The sequence below is a fragment of the Lathyrus oleraceus genome, chromosome 3 (genome assembly GCF_024323335.1).
Source record: "Lathyrus oleraceus cultivar Zhongwan6 chromosome 3, CAAS_Psat_ZW6_1.0, whole genome shotgun sequence".
In the NCBI taxonomy this organism is placed as follows: Eukaryota; Viridiplantae; Streptophyta; class Magnoliopsida; order Fabales; family Fabaceae; genus Lathyrus; species Lathyrus oleraceus.
The window spans coordinates 391,902,401-391,909,804 of record NC_066581.1 but is presented as its reverse complement, the minus strand read 5'-3'; positions in this window follow the sequence as shown (position 1 = coordinate 391,909,804).

Below are 7,404 nucleotides of genomic sequence, written 5' to 3'. Positions count from 1 at the left end.
GTGAAAGCTATAGGAACAGGTCTTCCGCTTCGGCTCGGGAACTGTTGCCATCTCTATCAATGAATCAAGCTCTGGAATGTACCTGAGAATGATATGCATGCAGGGATTAGTCTTTCTTTTTCCTCTTTTTTTATTTTCATTTTTTTTTCAATTTTTTTTATTGCATTTCTTTTGAAAAATAAACATGCTATGATGCACATGATGCAGACACGACTGGCAAGCTGTGCATCTCTGAACACAGGATCGAAACTTCGGCTCGAATTCTGATCACAATCATCTGAAACCCAAAGTCAACTGATCAACTGTTATCTGAACCCAATCTGAGAAACTGAGTCACCAACAGGAACACACTGAGTCACCAACAGTCACCAACCGGTCACCAACAGTCACCATCTGTACCTGTTAAAATGATCATTCCCTCCCCACTCACGGGTGTCATCTAGGCCAGGGTAAGGTCGAAAGAAACGCAGCATAAATAACCTTCCGCAGAATACCATCATATACACACCTGAAGTATGTAACGATGATACCCCACCAGGGTCTGAACTGCTCGTGACGTCGATGTTCCGCTAAGTGGCGCATACCACCCGCTTCCCATGACTCACTCTATTCCTAGGTTTCCTAGATTGCGCTCATAGCCTGGGTATTGGGCCTTTTACCTCGAGTATCACCCACCCCCAATCAGAGGAAACACAGCCAGCACAGTAGATGAAATGAATGAATGCAAACATTAATGTACACATAAATGCAAACAATAAACAATGAATGCAATAAATAACAGCACAAAGCAACCAAAGCCCTAACCTAGAGAGCGTTAGGAGAGACTCGCTTAGGGAAGAAGGACCAGCACAGGTCAACTTCTCTGTTTCATCCCCAGCAGAGTCGCCAGCTGTCGCATTACGCGAAAAACCGGCGGGAAAAGAAGAAACAACAGAGCCGCCACCGTGCGTTATTTATCCCAAAAGAGGGAAAGGAAACGCTCAGAGTAAACCTGGGAAAGACGTGGTCTCGCGACCAAAGAGAACGGGATCGGGAGTCGGTTATGCGAAGGGAAGGTATTAGCACCCCTACGCATCCGTCGTACTCGACGGGATCCACGCACAATAGGAAGGGAAATGGTTGCTAAACACTGCTCAAACACACACGCACACTGGCTGAAAGAGACACAGGAAAACAAACAAGACTGACTCGGCAGGATATTGCATCCTGGGCCTACTTAGTCTATCAGGCATAGACATCAGAGTCGAAGTAGTTCGGACTGGGGAGACGACACATGCTCGCTAGGATATCGCATCCTATGCATACGTATCTCCTTTGGACGAAGGAGAATCAGAGCATTCGTAGCTCGGCTGACACGCACACAAACAAACACAGGCAAAGGCAAACATGGAGCCTGAATGCCAATCACTGGACTTACATCAGCATCCGAACCTAAACACACCCACACTGGAACCCAAATGCCACTCGATGGACTTACATCGGCTTCCAAACCAAAACAATACAAAATGGCAAACATGGAGCCCGACAGCCAATCATTGGACTTACGTCGGCATCCGAACCAAACACACAATCAGATAACAAGTAAATACACACAAAAAGAAAAAGGTTGCCCGGAGTGGTCTCGCACGACCACCTGCCTACATACCTCGTTTGGCACGAGGATCAGGGCGATGTAGTTCCCCTACGCAGGGAAGAAAGTCTAGCCTAACCAGATAACAGAGGGAGACACAACTAGGGAGACTACGACTCGAGCCTAGTGTTGTCATGCATCGTTGCCCTGAGTTCAGTTTTCTATCCTACTTGCATAAGCAAACTATTCCTATCCAGGAAAGAAGCAAGCACACAAGCATACAGCATAATTCAAGCATACATCAAATGAGAACAAGCATCTCAAACAGATATCCACATAGCACGCACTATAACCAAACAAGGGGCTCACACAATAGGTTTGACTGCCTCAGCAAGTCATCTGTACTGGCTGGGTTTGCTCTTAACCTTGCCATTACGAGGCTAAGGTGAAGCAGATGAGAGGTGAAGTGAGGATCAGACCTCACAGCTCTTATCCCTAACCAGGGAGAGCTTCTGACAAATGAGCATGGGTCCAGAATGGGGGGACCCTTCTATACTCAGAGACTCTGACACAATGTGCACTGCACAAGATCTTGGGCTTGTGATCTCAATGCTACAACCATGTAATGGGAGCAAGGAGAAGACTCAACTGAATAGTGGGGGATAGATTGCTTATCCCTAACTTCCACCAATTGCCTCTTTTAGAGGACTTTCACCTGCTTGGCACGAAAAATAAACAACCACAATCATTGCCTCTTAAGGAGGACTTCAGACAGTTTGCCCGGTCAAATAACAGACCGGGTCTCCAGACTACATGAAGTTAGGAAGTTATACCTCAATGCAAGTTGCTTAAGCAAAGCAAAGCAAAAGTTCACAAGGAACTGAGCAACTAAAAGTACCTGGAAACAGTCAAACACAGTTAGTACTCAGACAGACAAAAATAAACAGCAAGTATTAATCAGTCAGACTATACAAACTAATGCACAACAAAGGCAAGCTATGAGCTCAAACCCAAACTTCACAACCTACAAAACAAAGTTATGTTAGTGTACAAACATCAAACAACATCAATTAAATTGACTTGGATCATTCTTCATATACATTGCACCTTTTTATCCTGAAAAATCAATCAAATGTTAGCAACTAGACCACTAGGCCAAGCCTAGGGTCCAAAGGTGACAAAAATTCCTAAACAGCAAGGTATCTCTAACCAAACTCAAATTAATGTCAAACAAAAGCCAACACAATTAATCCCATGTCCATATCATTCATTATATTCATTCCATGCACAAAACAATTCAAACTAGTTCAAATGAAGCACCAAACATCCAAACAGAACTATTGCATTCAATTCCATATCAAAACAGTTCCAAAAATCCCCAAATAAATTATACCTAAACAGCACATGTTCAAGGTCTAGCATGTCAAATTTTAGCTTAATTGGACAAATGGAACCATGTCAATGAAAATCAACAAAAACAGACACAATTATATGCTCCAAATCACAACATCAACACATGCAGCCATTTCAAAAATTCATAAATCCATGAAGACAATAAAGAAATGGATGGGACCAAAACAGGGATGTCACATCATGTGTCTACAACTATCATACAAAATTTCATGATCATTCAATACCATATGAGCATTTCACATCAAATATTCCAACATATGTCACATGAACTTGCATATTGGACCAACAGAGATGAAAAATAGCAATCAATTTGAAAATGCCACATAAAATTCCACAAAAATTCACATAGCATCTTGACATGTTAATGAAACATCATGCAAAATTTCACATCAATCTAACAAGTCTAGGTCACTCAAAAAGAATCCAGCAAGTTGACATAATGAGGTGTGACACCAATTGTCACACCTAAGTTCCAAAATTTGTATCTCAATGACCAGGTATCAAAAATTCATAAAATGCACATGTAAATCTCCATTGATGTGTCTAGAATCACCACAAAAATTTTCAGACATTTATTTGTAAGCATGAGAATTTCACATTGAATTTGGCACAAGGCATCAAAAATGAGTACATGTTAAAGATCCCTAGGGCAAACAAAATTATTACCATGCACAACTTTCACCAATAGGTCAAAAAACATCTACAGTCAACAAGGAAGTCAAAGAAAAATTCTCACATTTTTCTGATTTTTCTATGATTTTTTATGAATTTTTAAAGGTCATTGTGATTTTTTATGAATTAATTAAATTAAAATGATTTTCACCAGTGGCATTCCTGTAATTATAAGGCGCGGGGGAGGGAAACAGGTTATTTGAATTTTCAAACGGATTTTTGGATCAAACACACTTCCATCATCGTTTTCATCTCAAATTTTCCAGAAATATCAAGAACTCGATGAACACAAAACCTCCACCAAAACAAGCAAATGGATAACCGTTGGACTCGTCTTAACATGTAGAATCTAAATATCAACCTAATTTTGTCCAATTCTTCCTATGTTTTCTAAATCGATGGAGTTAGGGTTTTGCATCGAAACTTTGAATCCAGATCTCACACGCTACAGTTATCCATCTCACAAACTACCTATATCACGATGACCTACGTTCTACGCTCTACAAAACGCATCCAAGCATTGGAAGAATCGTGACATTCGAAAAACTCAAGTACCTGGAATGGCAGTGGTAGAACTGGAGTTTTTGAAGCTCAATTCCACGAAACAGATGCAGAAGGATGTTGAGGAAGGTGAATCGAATGATAGCTTCAGCTCCAGGTAGCCTCTAATGCTCGAAAATTCCAAAAGCCATGGATGATGCTTGCTTGGACAGTTGAGAATCAGTGCTTCTTTCCTTCCAAACTTCACAAACAGATGGAGAGGATGATGATTGAAGATTGATGCAAAAGGAAATTCGAGAATTGAGCAAGAATGGATGAAGATTTTGCCAATTTTGTTCAATGTGTTCTTGAGAGAAACTTGAGAGAATGAAGAGTTTTAGATCTGATTTTGGGATGTGTGTTTTTTCTGTTATGATTTGGATGCAATTAAGAATATATACCATTGCTTAATCACCACTTAACCATGCTAATTAACCAAAATGCATTTGATTAGTGAAATGGCTAATTTTTCATGCTTAGGGCAAAATGGTACTTTCCAAAGCCAACTCATTGCCACCTCATGGACAGCTCATACAACTTCTAAATACCTGTCATGAACTATTGCAACTTGTTTCACTCTCATTGGATGCATATTTTGGAAATTCACTATGTGATGGTACTTTATCCATTTTTGCAATTTCATTCCAATGGCCAATTTCCAAACCATAAGCCTTTGCCATGTTATGATGATTCCCACAACTTCCAAATACCATTTGTGAGGTGTTGCAAAAATCCCCACTCAAAAATTCCAATTATTTCACAAGTTGGACAATTTTGCCCCTGGTCCATTTTAACTGTCCAGTTGAAATTTGACTTTTTGCATTGGCCACTTTTAATAAAATCCAATTATGCACCATGAAAGTACATGTCAAATGGAGTTTGTGCATATAAAGAACTTGCAATTTGGACAAACCATGTGGAAATTATGGCCTCCTGATTACAGGTCATTTTTGAATTTCACTGAGCCATAATTTTCCAACCATACATGGGATTTTTAAGTTCTTGGACTTTTTGGAAAGGTGAGATCAAGATCTTCAACTTTCATGTTGGGCAAAAATCCATTTGAAACTTGTATGATGAAGTTATTTTGAGGAGAAAAAGTTTCCATTTTGGGCAGCTGAAATTACAGGTCACCTGCTATTTTTGGAAATTTCTGTCTGACCTCCAAATCTTCAACCTTGGTCTTTGATATGTCAAATGAGACTTATATGGACATGAATGAGGCCTTTCAAACCATCTCACACCTTCCAATCCATAAAATCAGGCACAGTTGACCACAGTTGACTTTCTATGGTTTCTGAAGAAATTCAGCTTGACTGTTGAGCTTTGATCATCCAATCTTTGTCCAAATCACTTCACAATGATCCTTAAACCATATGAACTTGATAAATCAACCATAGGGCTTGGTTCCAATGAAAATAGCACATGCCTGCTTGATTGACTGATTCTCCTGATCAATTTGACCTGATCCATCAACTGAGCTTGCACTTGGGCAAATGGACAATGCAATGTTATGCAGTGGCCTATGTTATGTTATGACCTAATATGAAAATGAATGTACAAAATAATGGGGTGCAAATTTGAGGTGCTACAGTATGCCAGGAAAATGTCAATGCAAACTGATAATGATCAGTTATTAATTCATTACTTTCAAGATAGTCTGACTGGTGCCGCTCTGAGGTGGTACATGGGTTTGGATAGTGCGAGTGTCCACACGTTCAATGATCTGGGTGAAGCATTTATGAAACAGTACAAATACAATGTGGATATGGCGCCAAATAGGGACCAGTTGAGGTTGATGTGTCAGAAGGACAAAGAGGCATTCAAAGAATACACCCAAAGATGGAGAGAGCTAGTTGCTCAAATCAACTCTCCTTTGAAAGAAAAGGAGATGACCAAGATTTTTCTCAAGATCCTAAGCTCGTTTTACTACGAGTGAATGATTGCTAGTGCCCCCCAGTGACTTTACCGAAATGGTAAATATAGGGATGAGATTAGAAGAAGGTGTCTGTGAGGGACGGTTGTCTAAATAGGAGGTATCATCAAGCAAAAAGTACGGTAGTGGGTTTGCCAAAAAGAAAGAAGGCGAGACCAATGCAGTATCAGTTGGGAGGTAGAGGAGGCCTCATGTCAGAAGAAGTCCATAACCCCGTCAACACCGTCATCAAGTATCATCTGTTATTCCAGTATTTTCCAATAATCAATCAATGTCAGTTCAACAACAACGTCAACAACAACAACCACAACAAAGAGCAAACAACTACAACACCAACACCAACAATAATCAACAAACAACAGAATTTTGAAAGGAAGAAGCTCTCTTTTGACCCTATTCCTATGACTTATGCTGAATTGTACCCATCTTTGGTTCTCAAGAACCTTATTCAACCAATAAATATGCCGCAAATTCCAGAACCACTTCCATGGTGGTATAAGCCAAAACTCCGTTGTGCATTCCATCAGGGAGCTCCCGGTCATGATATCGAGAATTGCTACCCGCTGAAATATGAGGTTCAAAAGCTAGTGAAGAGTGGGATGATGTCCTTTGAGGACTGTGCGCCTAATGTTAAAGCAAACCCATTGCCTACTCATGGTAATTCCTCTGTCAACATGGTAGATGGTTGTCCCGGGGAGTTCAAGATCTGTGACGTCTGTTTCATTAGAAGATCCTTGGTGAGGATGCATAAGGACATCTGCATGGTGAGTGATTGTAAGCATTACCATGATGGTTTTGCAATTTACAGTATTAACCCCCGAGGTTGTGTAATTGTTAAGAGGGACATCCAAAGGTTGATGGATGAAGGTATGATCCAGATTTTTCCAGTCCCGTCACTTGGGTGACGATGTCAATGTAATAGTTCATGTGTTCAAGACCCCTGAGAGGGTGGTAATTCAGTTTGACAGTAGCAGCAGTAACAACATCAACAGATCGATATCGTTGTTGGTAATATAATTACCGGGCCCAGTTCCATATGCATCCGATAGAGTTGTTCCATATCAGTATAACACTACTATGTTAGAGAATGGTCAAGAGGTTCTGTTGCCTACGACCAACTCTGTTGTGAGCATTGTTGATGTTACGAAGGTGACCCGTAGTGGTCGTGTTTTGAGGCCTGTGTTCCCAAAGGATGTAGAAGATGTCAGTAAGAAGGTTGTTATGCCTGTAGTAGATCTGGTTAGCGCTCTAAGATGTCAGTCTGGTGAGTCTA